We start from the raw sequence: 15,611 nt of genomic DNA, 5'->3' as shown, positions 1-15,611 counted from the left end.
GAATATTTTTCAAGGATTATCATCCAAATAAACGTGGATTTTTTAAAGAATATTTTTCAAGGATTATCATCCAAATAAACGTGGATTTTTTAAAGAATATTTTTCAAGGATTATCATCCAAATAAACGTGGATTTTTTAAAGAATATTTTTCAAGGATTATCATCCAAATAAACGTGGATTTTTTAAAGAATATTTTTCAAGGATTATCATCCAAATAAACGTGGATTTTTTAAAGAACATTTTTCCAGGATTATCATTGAAATAAACGTGGATTTTTTAAAGAATATTTTTCAAGGATTATCATTGAAATAAACGTGGATTTTTTAAAGAATATTTTTCAAGGATTATCATTGAAATAAACGTGGATTTTTTAAAGAATATTTTTCAAGGATTATCATTGAAATAAACGTGGATTTTTTAAAGAATATTTTTCAAGGATTATCATTGAAATAAACGTGGATTTTTTAAAGAATATTTTTCAAGGATTATCATTGAAATAAACGTGGATTTTTTAAAGAATATTTTTCAAGGATTATCATTGAAATAAACGTGGATTTTTTAAAGAATATTTTTCAAGGATTATCATTGAAATAAACGTGGATTTTTTAAAGAATATTTTTCCAGGATTATCATTGAAATAAACGTGGATTTTTTAAAGAATATTTTTCAAGGATTATCATTGATATAAACGTGGATTTTTTAAAGAATATTTTTCAAGGATTATCATTGAAATAAACGTGGATTTTTTAAAGAATATTTTTCAAGGATTATCATTGAAATAAACGTGGATTTTTTAAAGAATATTTTTCAAGGATTATCATTGAAATAAACGTGGATTTTTTAAAGAATATTTTTCAAGGATTATCATTGAAATAAACGTGGATTTTTTAAAGAATATTTTTCAAGGATTATCACTGATATAAACGTGGATTTTTTAAAGAATATTTTTCAAGGATTATCATTGAAATAAACGTGGATTTTTTAAAGAATATTTTTCAAGGATTATCATTGAAATAAACGTGGATTTTTTAAAGAATATTTTTCAAGGATTATCATTGAAATAAACGTGGATTTTTTAAAGAATATTTTTCAAGGATTATCATTGAAATAAACGTGGATGTTTTAAAGAATATTTTTCAAGGATTATCATTGATATAAACGTGGATTTTTTAAAGAATATTTTTCAAGGATTATCATTGAAATAAACGTGGATTTTTTAAAGAATATTTTTCAAGGATTATCATTGAAATAAACGTGGATTTTTTAAAGAATATTTTTCAAGGATTATCATTGAAATAAACGTGGATTTTTTAAAGAATATTTTTCAAGGATTATCATTGATATAAACGTGGATTTTTTAAAGAATATTTTTCAAGGATTATCATTGAAATAAACGTGGATTTTTTAAAGAATATTTTTCAAGGATTATCATTGAAATAAACGTGGATTTTTTAAAGAATATTTTTCAAGGATTATCATTGAAATAAACGTGGATTTTTTAAAGAATATTTTTCAAGGATTATCATTGAAATAAACGTGGATTTTTTAAAGAATATTTTTCAAGGATTATCATTGAAATAAACGTGGATTTTTTAAAGAATATTTTTCAAGGATTATCATTGAAATAAACGTGGATTTTTTAAAGAATATTTTTCAAGGATTATCATTGAAATAAACGTGGATTTTTTAAAGAATATTTTTCAAGGATTATCATTGAAATAAACGTGGATTTTTTAAAGAATATTTTTCAAGGATTATCATTGAAATAAACGTGGATTTTTTAAAGAATATTTTTCAAGGATTATCATTGAAATAAACGTGGATTTTTTAAAGAATATTTTTCAAGGATTATCATTGAAATAAACGTGGATTTTTTAAAGAATATTTTTCAAGGATTATCATTGAAATAAACGTGGATTTTTTAAAGAATATTTTTCAAGGATTATCATTGAAATAAACGTGGATTTTTTAAAGAATATTTTTCAAGGATTATCATTGAAATAAACGTGGATTTTTTAAAGAATATTTTTCAAGGATTATCATTGATATAAACGTGGATTTTTTAAAGAATATTTTTCAAGGATTATCATTGAAATAAACGTGGATTTTTTAAAGAATATTTTTCAAGGATTATCATTGAAATAAACGTGGATTTTTTAGAGAATATTTTTCAAGGATTATCATTGAAATAAACGTGGATTTTTTAAAGAATATTTTTCAAGGATTATCATTGAAATAAACGTGGATTTTTTAAAGAATATTTTTCAAGGATTATCATTGAAATAAACGTGGATTTTTTAAAGAATATTTTTCAAGGATTATCATTGAAATAAACGTGGATTTTTTAAAGAATATTTTTCAAGGATTATCATTGAAATAAACGTGGATTTTTTAAAGAATATTTTTCAAGGATTATCATTGAAATAAACGTGGATTTTTTAAAGAATATTTTTCAAGGATTATCATTGAAATAAACGTGGATTTTTTAAAGAATATTTTTCAAGGATTATCATTGAAATAAACGTGGATTTTTTAAAGAATATTTTTCAAGGATTATCATTGAAATAAACGTGGATTTTTTAAAGAATATTTTTCAAGGATTATCATTGAAATAAACGTGGATTTTTTAAAGAATATTTTTCAAGGATTATCATTGAAATAAACGTGGATTTTTTAAAGAATATTTTTCAAGGATTATCATTGAAATAAACGTGGATTTTTTAAAGAATATTTTTCAAGGATTGAAATAAACGTGGATTTTTTAAAGAATATTTTTCAAGGATTATCATTGAAATAAACGTGGATTTTTTAAAGAATATTTTTCAAGGATTGAAATAAACGTGGATTTTTTAAAGAATATTTTTCAAGGATTATCATTGAAATAAACGTGGATTTTTTAAAGAATATTTTTCAAGGATTATCATTGAAATAAACGTGGATTTTTTAAAGAATATTTTTCAAGGATTATCATTGAAATAAACGTGGATTTTTTAAAGAATATTTTTCCAGGATTATCATTGAAATAAACGTGGATTTTTTAAAGAATATTTTTCAAGGATTATCATTGAAATAAACGTGGATTTTTTAAAGAATATTTTTCAAGGATTATCATTGAAATAAACGTGGATTTTTTAAAGAATATTTTTCAAGGATTATCATTGAAATAAACGTGGATTTTTTAAAGAATATTTTTCAAGGATTATCATTGAAATAAACGTGGATTTTTTAAAGAATATTTTTCAAGGATTATCATTGCAATAAACGTGGATTTTTTAAAGAATATTTTTCAAGGATTATCATTGAAATAAACGTGGATTTTTTAAAGAATATTTTTCAAGGATTATCATTGAAATAAACGTGGATTTTTTAAAGAATATTTTTAAAGGATTATCATTGAAATAAACGTGGATTTTTTAAAGAATATTTTTCCAGGATTATCACTGAAATAAACGTGGATTTTTTAAAGAATATTTTTCAAGGATTATCATTGAAATAAACGTGGATTTTTTAAAGAATATTTTTCAAGGATTATCATTGCAATAAACGTGGATTTTTTAAAGAATATTTTTCCGGAATTATCATTGAAATAAACGTGGATTTTTGAAAGAATATTTTTCCAGAATTATCATTGAAATAAACGTGGATTTTTTAAAGAATATTTTTCCAGGATTATCATTGAAATAAACGTGGATTTTTTAAAGAATATTTTTCAAGAATTATCATTACAATAAACGTGGATTTTTTAAAGAATATTTTTCAAGAATTATCATTACAATAAACGTGGATTTTTTAAAGGATATTTTTCAAGGATTATCATTGAAATAAACGTGGATTTTTTAAAGGATATTTTTCAAGGATTATCATTGAAATAAACGTGGATTTTTTAAAGGATATTTTTCAAGGATTATCATTGAAATAAACGTGGATTTTTTAAAGAATATTTTTCAAGGATTATCATTAAAATAAACGTGGATTTTTTAAAGAATATTTTTCCAGGATTATCATTAAAATAAACGTGGATTTTTTAAAGAATATTTTTCCAGGATTATCATTAAAATAAACGTGGATTTTTTAAAGAATATTTTTCCAGGATTATCATTAAAATAAACGTGGATTTTTTAAAGAATATTTTTCCAGGATTATCATTAAAATAAACGTGGATTTTTTAAAGAATATTTTTCCAGGATTATCATTAAAATAAACGTGGATTTTTTAAAGAATATTTTTCCAGGATTATCATTAAAATAAACGTGGATTTTTTAAAGAATATTTTTCCAGGATTATCATTAAAATAAACGTGGATTTTTTAAAGAATATTTTTCCAGGATTATCATTAAAATAAACGTGGATTTTTTAAAGAATATTTTTCCAGGATTATCATTAAAATAAACGTGGATTTTTTAAAGAATATTTTTCCAGGATTATCATTAAAATAAACGTGGATTTTTTAAAGAATATTTTTCCAGGATTATCATTAAAATAAACGTGGATTTTTTAAAGAATATTTTTCCAGGATTATCATTAAAATAAACGTGGATTTTTTAAAGAATATTTTTCCAGGATTATCATTAAAATAAACGTGGATTTTTTAAAGAATATTTTTCCAGGATTATCATTAAAATAAACGTGGATTTTTTAAAGAATATTTTTCCAGGATTATCATTAAAATAAACGTGGATTTTTTAAAGAATATTTTTCATATTCATATTTTTCCACTTCTTCATATAGAAGACCACGAGGTCTTCTTATAGATGACCACCTGATCTTGTTATAAATTCAATCGGCCCATCCTCATGTCTCTTCTACCCCATCAAAGTACAATAGAAATCATTATGCCTGCTGCAGAACTCTTCACTGTTAAGCAGGTGTAAAGTTTTAACAAAAAAAAAGTCGTACGCCATGAAACTTTAAGAGCCGAATGCAAACATCATTAAATTGCAGTGCATTTAGTAGAGCATTGCCATTCAATGGCAAACACACAGACGGACATGGGCTTTTGCGTCGACAAAAACAAACCAAAAATTGTTCTAATTTAAGAATAAAAAGTGATGATATAAAAACTTAGTTCTGCAATCTTGACTTAAGTCGCAACATTCTGTTTTATTTTTTGTTCTTCTTTTGTTCTTTGGAATTGCCTACTTTTTTCGCCTGTGCTTCCTGCAACTGCAACATCTTTGTCATTTCAGACTTGAGAGGAAGAATACTTGTATTTTTGTAGCATGAAACGAAAGTGGCACGTTCACTTTACTTCCGGAAAGTCCAAACTGTACTGCAGCAGGTGGTGGCAGTGGTGCAGGTAAATGGCACATGTTGTCGCACATCTTGTACATGTTCCCAACATCTTCATCAGGTTTCGTTGTTCATCAGCATCAAACTGACACTAAAAAATATGAAGTGTTATCCGACTAAAGGTAGGCAATTACAGAGAGCAGTACCTCATGGTGCAAAAAGTTGGTTTTATTTGAGGTAAAGGAGATGCCTCCTGTCCTTCTTTTTCTTCTTCCCTATCTGACACATCAGGAAAGACACGTAAAAAATGTTATCTCTGTTGAAATTTTCTTCTTTTGTTTCTTGGCTTGGAAATCTTTCACAAGAAAAAGGAAGTAGGGACAATTGTTACACCGCTAGTGTCATGCAAGTCTCTCACTACGATGGGGTAGGAATATAGACATATGGCCGTGTGACGTAGAAAGGTAATGTGAGTAAGCACCATGCTGGTCTGAGGAAGACTCATATATGAGTAGATTTGTTCATTTTTTCTCCTTTGTTTAGACCGCAATCACGTACGTCATATTCAACACCATAAGAATTGTTGTTTTTTGCCACCGTTATTCTTGGCTTTCTCCCAAAAAATCAGGTTGTTGCAGGTATTTTTTAGCCTTTACCTGCAGTCCTTAGCTATACGTGGTATTTGTCGCAGCAGCAGTGCCTACTTTGTTTTTTGCAGCAGCACCACCATCATCAGCATTGACAACAGTCAACCAGAAAGGAATTGACAAACTTTTCTCTTGCAGAAGAGAGAGTCTTCTTCTAGTTCTCTGGCATTGTCTTTTTTCCACATCTTTTGGTTTCACTGCATTGCTAGGAAATATGAAAAAGGTTGACTTTGTTTTGTAAAATAAAAATTTTGTAACGAGGACGGCGTGGAGAGTGGTAGAGAGAAAGACGGAAAATATTCTTTAAAAAATCCACGTTTATTGCAATGATAATCGTTGAAAAATATTCTTTAAAAAATCCACGTTTATTGCAATGATAATCGTTGAAAAATATTCTTTAAAAAATCCACGTTTATTGCAATGATAATCCTTGAAAAATATTCTTTAAAAAATCCACGTTTATTGCAATGATAATCCTTGAAAAATATTCTTTAAAAAATCAACGTTTATTGCAATGATAATCCTTGAAAAATATTCTTTAAAAAATCCACGTTTATTGCAATGATAATCGTTGAAAAATATTCTTTAAAAAATCCACGTTTATTGCAATGATAATCGTTGAAAAATATTCTTTAAAAAATCCACGTTTATTGCAATGATAATCCTTGAAAAATATTCTTTAAAAAATCCACGTTTATTGCAATGATAATCCTTGAAAAATATTCTTTAAAAAATCCACGTTTATTGCAATGATAATCGTTGAAAAATATTCTTTAAAAAATCCACGTTTATTGCAATGATAATCGTTGAAAAATATTCTTTAAAAAATCCACGTTTATTGCAATGATAATCGTTGAAAAATATTCTTTAAAAAATCCACGTTTATTGCAATGATAATCGTTGAAAAATATTCTTTAAAAAATCCACGTTTATTGCAATGATAATCGTTGAAAAATATTCTTTAAAAAATCCACGTTTATTGCAATGATAATCGTTGAAAAATATTCTTTAAAAAATCCACGTTTATTGCAATGATAATCGTTGAAAAATATTCTTTAAAAAATCCACGTTTATTGCAATGATAATCGTTGAAAAATATTCTTTAAAAAATCCACGTTTATTGCAATGATAATCGTTGAAAAATATTCTTTAAAAAATCCACGTTTATTGCAATGATAATCGTTGAAAAATATTCTTTAAAAAATCCACGTTTATTGCAATGATAATCGTTGAAAAATATTCTTTAAAAAATCCACGTTTATTGCAATGATAATCGTTGAAAAATATTCTTTAAAAAATCCACGTTTATTGCAATGATAATCGTTGAAAAATATTCTTTAAAAAATCCACGTTTATTGCAATGATAATCGTTGAAAAATATTCTTTAAAAAATCCACGTTTATTGCAATGATAATCCTTGAAAAATATTCTTTAAAAAATCCACGTTTATTGCAATGATAATCGTTGAAAAATATTCTTTAAAAAATCCACGTTTATTGCAATGATAATCGTTGAAAAATATTCTTTAAAAAATCCACGTTTATTGCAATGATAATCGTTGAAAAATATTCTTTAAAAAATCCACGTTTATTGCAATGATAATCGTTGAAAAATATTCTTTAAAAAATCCACGTTTATTGCAATGATAATCGTTGAAAAATATTCTTTAAAAAATCCACGTTTATTGCAATGATAATCGTTGAAAAATATTCTTTAAAAAATCCACGTTTATTGCAATGATAATCGTTGAAAAATATTCTTTAAAAAATCCACGTTTATTGCAATGATAATCGTTGAAAAATATTCTTTAAAAAATCCACGTTTATTGCAATGATAATCGTTGAAAAATATTCTTTAAAAAATCCACGTTTATTGCAATGATAATCGTTGAAAAATATTCTTTAAAAAATCCACGTTTATTGCAATGATAATCGTTGAAAAATATTCTTTAAAAAATCCACGTTTATTGCAATGATAATCGTTGAAAAATATTCTTTAAAAAATCCACGTTTATTGCAATGATAATCGTTGAAAAATATTCTTTAAAAAATCCACGTTTATTGCAATGATAATCGTTGAAAAATATTCTTTAAAAAATCCACGTTTATTGCAATGATAATCGTTGAAAAATATTCTTTAAAAAATCCACGTTTATTGCAATGATAATCGTTGAAAAATATTCTTTAAAAAATCCACGTTTATTGCAATGATAATCGTTGAAAAATATTCTTTAAAAAATCCACGTTTATTGCAATGATAATCGTTGAAAAATATTCTTTAAAAAATCCACGTTTATTGCAATGATAATCGTTGAAAAATATTCTTTAAAAAATCCACGTTTATTGCAATGATAATCGTTGAAAAATATTCTTTAAAAAATCCACGTTTATTGCAATGATAATCGTTGAAAAATATTCTTTAAAAAATCCACGTTTATTGCAATGATAATCGTTGAAAAATATTCTTTAAAAAATCCACGTTTATTGCAATGATAATCGTTGAAAAATATTCTTTAAAAAATCCACGTTTATTGCAATGATAATCGTTGAAAAATATTCTTTAAAAAATCCACGTTTATTGCAATGATAATCGTTGAAAAATATTCTTTAAAAAATCCACGTTTATTGCAATGATAATCGTTGAAAAATATTCTTTAAAAAATCCACGTTTATTGCAATGATAATCGTTGAAAAATATTCTTTAAAAAATCCACGTTTATTGCAATGATAATCGTTGAAAAATATTCTTTAAAAAATCCACGTTTATTGCAATGATAATCGTTGAAAAATATTCTTTAAAAAATCCACGTTTATTGCAATGATAATCGTTGAAAAATATTCTTTAAAAAATCCACGTTTATTGCAATGATAATCGTTGAAAAATATTCTTTAAAAAATCCACGTTTATTGCAATGATAATCGTTGAAAAATATTCTTTAAAAAATCCACGTTTATTGCAATGATAATCGTTGAAAAATATTCTTTAAAAAATCCACGTTTATTGCAATGATAATCGTTGAAAAATATTCTTTAAAAAATCCACGTTTATTGCAATGATAATCGTTGAAAAATATTCTTTAAAAAATCCACGTTTATTGCAATGATAATCGTTGAAAAATATTCTTTAAAAAATCCACGTTTATTGCAATGATAATCGTTGAAAAATATTCTTTAAAAAATCCACGTTTATTGCAATGATAATCGTTGAAAAATATTCTTTAAAAAATCCACGTTTATTGCAATGATAATCGTTGAAAAATATTCTTTAAAAAATCCACGTTTATTGCAATGATAATCGTTGAAAAATATTCTTTAAAAAATCCACGTTTATTGCAATGATAATCGTTGAAAAATATTCTTTAAAAAATCCACGTTTATTGCAATGATAATCGTTGAAAAATATTCTTTAAAAAATCCACGTTTATTGCAATGATAATCGTTGAAAAATATTCTTTAAAAAATCCACGTTTATTGCAATGATAATCGTTGAAAAATATTCTTTAAAAAATCCACGTTTATTGCAATGATAATCGTTGAAAAATATTCTTTAAAAAATCCACGTTTATTGCAATGATAATCGTTGAAAAATATTCTTTAAAAAATCCACGTTTATTGCAATGATAATCGTTGAAAAATATTCTTTAAAAAATCCACGTTTATTGCAATGATAATCGTTGAAAAATATTCTTTAAAAAATCCACGTTTATTGCAATGATAATCGTTGAAAAATATTCTTTAAAAAATCCACGTTTATTGCAATGATAATCGTTGAAAAATATTCTTTAAAAAATCCACGTTTATTGCAATGATAATCGTTGAAAAATATTCTTTAAAAAATCCACGTTTATTGCAATGATAATCGTTGAAAAATATTCTTTAAAAAATCCACGTTTATTGCAATGATAATCGTTGAAAAATATTCTTTAAAAAATCCACGTTTATTGCAATGATAATCGTTGAAAAATATTCTTTAAAAAATCCACGTTTATTGCAATGATAATCGTTGAAAAATATTCTTTAAAAAATCCACGTTTATTGCAATGATAATCGTTGAAAAATATTCTTTAAAAAATCCACGTTTATTGCAATGATAATCGTTGAAAAATATTCTTTAAAAAATCCACGTTTATTGCAATGATAATCGTTGAAAAATATTCTTTAAAAAATCCACGTTTATTGCAATGATAATCGTTGAAAAATATTCTTTAAAAAATCCACGTTTATTGCAATGATAATCGTTGAAAAATATTCTTTAAAAAATCCACGTTTATTGCAATGATAATCGTTGAAAAATATTCTTTAAAAAATCCACGTTTATTGCAATGATAATCGTTGAAAAATATTCTTTAAAAAATCCACGTTTATTGCAATGATAATCGTTGAAAAATATTCTTTAAAAAATCCACGTTTATTGCAATGATAATCGTTGAAAAATATTCTTTAAAAAATCCACGTTTATTGCAATGATAATCGTTGAAAAATATTCTTTAAAAAATCCACGTTTATTGCAATGATAATCGTTGAAAAATATTCTTTAAAAAATCCACGTTTATTGCAATGATAATCGTTGAAAAATATTCTTTAAAAAATCCACGTTTATTGCAATGATAATCGTTGAAAAATATTCTTTAAAAAATCCACGTTTATTGCAATGATAATCGTTGAAAAATATTCTTTAAAAAATCCACGTTTATTGCAATGATAATCGTTGAAAAATATTCTTTAAAAAATCCACGTTTATTGCAATGATAATCGTTGAAAAATATTCTTTAAAAAATCCACGTTTATTGCAATGATAATCGTTGAAAAATATTCTTTAAAAAATCCACGTTTATTGCAATGATAATCGTTGAAAAATATTCTTTAAAAAATCCACGTTTATTGCAATGATAATCGTTGAAAAATATTCTTTAAAAAATCCACGTTTATTGCAATGATAATCGTTGAAAAATATTCTTTAAAAAATCCACGTTTATTGCAATGATAATCCTTGAAAAATATTCTTTAAAAAATCCACGTTTATTGCAATGATAATCGTTGAAAAATATTCTTTAAAAAATCCACGTTTATTGCAATGATAATCCGTTGAAAAATATTCTTTAAAAAATCCACGTTTATTGCAATGATAATCCTTGAAAAATATTCTTTAAAAAATCCACGTTTATTGCAATGATAATCCTTGAAAAATATTCTTTAAAAAATCCACGTTTATTGCAATGATAATCCTTGAAAAATATTCTTTAAAAAATCCACGTTTATTGCAATGATAATCCTTGAAAAATATTCTTTAAAAAATCCACGTTTATTGCAATGATAATCCTTGAAAAATATTCTTTAAAAAATCCACGTTTATTGCAATGATAATCCTTGAAAAATATTCTTTAAAAAATCCACGTTTATTGCAATGATAATCCTTGAAAAATATTCTTTAAAAAATCCACGTTTATTGCAATGATAATCCTTGAAAAATATTCTTTAAAAAATCCACGTTTATTGCAATGATAATCCTTGAAAAATATTCTTTAAAAAATCCACGTTTATTGCAATGATAATCCTTGAAAAATATTCTTTAAAAAATCCACGTTTATTGCAATGATAATCCTTGAAAAATATTCTTTAAAAAATCCACGTTTATTGCAATGATAATCGTTGAAAAATATTCTTTAAAAAATCCACGTTTATTGCAATGATAATCCTTGAAAAATATTCTTTAAAAAATCCACGTTTATTGCAATGATAATCGTTGAAAAATATTCTTTAAAAAATCCACGTTTATTGCAATGATAATCGTTGAAAAATATTCTTTAAAAAATCCACGTTTATTGCAATGATAATCGTTGAAAAATATTCTTTAAAAAATCCACGTTTATTGCAATGATAATCGTTGAAAAATATTCTTTAAAAAATCCACGTTTATTGCAATGATAATCGTTGAAAAATATTCTTTAAAAAATCCACGTTTATTGCAATGATAATCGTTGAAAAATATTCTTTAAAAAATCCACGTTTATTGCAATGATAATCGTTGAAAAATATTCTTTAAAAAATCCACGTTTATTGCAATGATAATCGTTGAAAAATATTCTTTAAAAAATCCACGTTTATTGCAATGATAATCGTTGAAAAATATTCTTTAAAAAATCCACGTTTATTGCAATGATAATCGTTGAAAAATATTCTTTAAAAAATCCACGTTTATTGCAATGATAATCGTTGAAAAATATTCTTTAAAAAATCCACGTTTATTGCAATGATAATCGTTGAAAAATATTCTTTAAAAAATCCACGTTTATTGCAATGATAATCGTTGAAAAATATTCTTTAAAAAATCCACGTTTATTGCAATGATAATCGTTGAAAAATATTCTTTAAAAAATCCACGTTTATTGCAATGATAATCGTTGAAAAATATTCTTTAAAAAATCCACGTTTATTGCAATGATAATCGTTGAAAAATATTCTTTAAAAAATCCACGTTTATTGCAATGATAATCGTTGAAAAATATTCTTTAAAAAATCCACGTTTATTGCAATGATAATCGTTGAAAAATATTCTTTAAAAAATCCACGTTTATTGCAATGATAATCCTTGAAAAATATTCTTTAAAAAATCCACGTTTATTGCAATGATAATCCTTGAAAAATCTTCTTTAAAAAATCCACGTTTATTGCAATGATAATCCTTGAAAAATCTTCTTTAAAAAATCCACGTTTATTGCAATGATAATCCTTGAAAAATCTTCTTTAAAAAATCCACGTTTATTGCAATGATAATCCTTGAAAAATATTCTTTAAAAAATCCACGTTTATTGCAATGATAATCCTTGAAAAATATTCTTTAAAAAATCCACGTTTATTGCAATGATAATCCTTGAAAAATATTCTTTAAAAAATCCACGTTTATTGCAATGATAATCCTTGAAAAATATTCTTTAAAAAATCCACGTTTATTGCAATGATAATCCTTGAAAAATATTCTTTAAAAAATCCACGTTTATTGCAATGATAATCCTTGAAAAATATTCTTTAAAAAATCCACGTTTATTGCAATGATAATCCTTGAAAAATATTCTTTAAAAAATCCACGTTTATTGCAATGATAATCCTTGAAAAATATTCTTTAAAAAATCCACGCCTAAGAGAAAGGATTCTTATTAAAATGTTTACCAACGTTTTGTGTGTGTCGCCAAAATTACCCCCACTATACCAAGTTATTAGCCACATTAAAATATAAATAAGTTTTGTATGTAAAATGTTGATTTTCTGTTGAACACAGGTTTTCTGTGTGGTGGTAATGATTTTAGTTGTGTTGTCGTAACGTATCTTCTGTGCTCTATACAACAACAGTTTTGGGGGTTTTTGTTTATAAACCGTGTATAATAAGAGTCTGTCATTGTGAATATTTTAAAATGCCCTATTTAAAAATGAAAGCTTCGGTTATGGTGATATGAGTTATGAGGTCTCGTTGCTTGGTTTTTGTGTGTTCAGCATGAGAAGGGGGGGGCTAATTATTATTTTCAATGGTGGTACGTGCGGTTTTTGTATGGAAGTTACATATTTTGATGAAAAGACATTAAATTTAAAACATTTTTAAAAATATATTTTCTTTAAAAATCTAGTTTGCTTTTTAAAATAGCCAGGTTTCTTCCCATAGTTGTTGTTTTAATTGTTTATTAAAACAACTTTAATTTATTAGTGGGAAACAACAAGAAACTTTTTATACGCAAGTGCCAATTGCTCGCTCAAATAGTGAAATGGACACGTATCTATTTGAGCGAGCAATTGACATTTGGGTATAAAAAGTTTATTGTTGAGAACCAAGAAACAAGGGAACTGATGAGGATCTGTGGCGAGATTCGAAAATATAGTCTTTCCTGCTTTGCCCCTTAGTAAACATCGTAAATTTTTCCCACTAATAAATTAAAGTTGTTTAAGCCTGACTATTTTGAATAGCAAAATAGAAGTCGTCATCCCAAATAAGAAACCCCAATCCCCATATTTAAAAATCTATTATTATTATTTGGAACAATCCAAATTTAAAAAAAAAAATTTAAAAAACTCAAATTTTTGAAAAAAATTAAATATAAAAAACATCAAATTTCTGAAAAACAATTTTATAACATCGTGCTGTCTTGGAATGGACAGGAAAACACAAGCGAGGATTGTCTCATTGTGATCTTATCTGATAGCTTCATAACGTGTTCGAATGGAGATCACTCCTTGTGATCTTATCTGATGGTTATGTAACGCGTTAGATTGTAGATCACAAACTGAGCGACTTTATTAAATTTTCTTCCAGTTAGGTACTGCTTATGAGAAGCGGCAAATATGGCTAGTACAGTCTTATATATTTTATTAGTAATTAACAATAATAAGTTGTTTTACAAGAGTCGTAGTAGAATAAATAATTTACATGGTTGTATTTCGTCAGTTAACTTTAAAATTCAATGGATCAATCACAATGGGAAATTTAAATATTTACAAATATTTATTTAAATATTTACAATGACAATGGTACAAAACTATTAAAACTGTTACTATTGAAATGTATAGGGCTTAAAACTGTAATTACTAAATAAGGATTTCTTGAATTTTAAATTTCATTTTTGAAAAATAATTAAAAATAAAAAAAATAAATTAAAAAATTAATTAAAGATCCACATTTTCAAACAAATATGTGACACCGTGGTGCAATGGTATGCACACCCGCCTTGCACGCAGAAGGTCGTGGGTTCGATTCCCCGGCTAGGTAACATCAAATTTTCAACGGTGGCAAAATACCCCTCAGTAATGTTGGCGACATTTCCTGAGTATTTCAGCTATTAAACCTTCTCTACAAGTGGTGTCTTAGGACACGCCGTTCGGACTCGGCAATTAAAAGTAGGTCCCTTATAATTGAGCTAATATGAATCGGGGGTGCACTCATTGATATGAGAGAAGTCTCCCTTGTCCCGTATGGAATGTTTGTGAAACAATTTTTTTATAGTCTATAAAATAACTTAAAATTCGGATCTACATTTTAAAAAATCCACATTTTTCGAAGAATAAATTTGCAAAAAATATTTTTAGAGAAATTAAAAAAAATAAAGTCCACATTGTTTTGAAAAAATATTTTTTAAAAATCCATATTTTTTAAAAAAAGACATTTTTTGAAAAAAAAATATATTTTTTTGAGAAATCTGCATTTTGTGAATATATTTTTTTTGAAAATTCGTTTTTAAAAAATCTGAATTCTTGAAAATACAATTTTTTTAATTATATGATTTTTTAAAAATCTTAATTTTTTTAAAAAAATATTTTTTAAACTAAATTTTTGAAAATAGTTTTTTTAAATCGGAATTTTTGAAAATATTTATTTTTGAAGATATATTTTTTTAAAATCTAAATTTTTGAAAATATAATTTTTTAAATATTTATTTTTTTTAATATAATTTTTTAAAAATTTAAATTTTTAAAAATCTAAATGAAATGGGTTGAAATCATAATTTCGTTTTGAAAAACATTACTCTCTCTAATGGAAGGTAATGATGAAGTTAAGCCATTGGGGTAATACTCCAGACTTAAAAACAACCAAATCTAAATTTTTGAAAAAAAATTTTTAAAAATCTAATTTAAAATTTTTGAAAATACTATTTTTTAAAAATCGCAATTTCTGAAGATAATATTTTTTTAAAAACTCTAAAATTTTTAAAATATAAATTTTTTAAAAATCGAAATTTTTGAAAATATAAATTT

The sequence above is a fragment of the Musca autumnalis genome, unplaced genomic scaffold (genome assembly GCF_047663935.1).
Source record: "Musca autumnalis isolate F117 unplaced genomic scaffold, ASM4766393v1 scaffold_2, whole genome shotgun sequence".
NCBI lineage: Eukaryota > Metazoa > Arthropoda > Insecta > Diptera > Muscidae > Musca > Musca autumnalis.
This window is presented reverse-complemented; position numbering follows the sequence as displayed.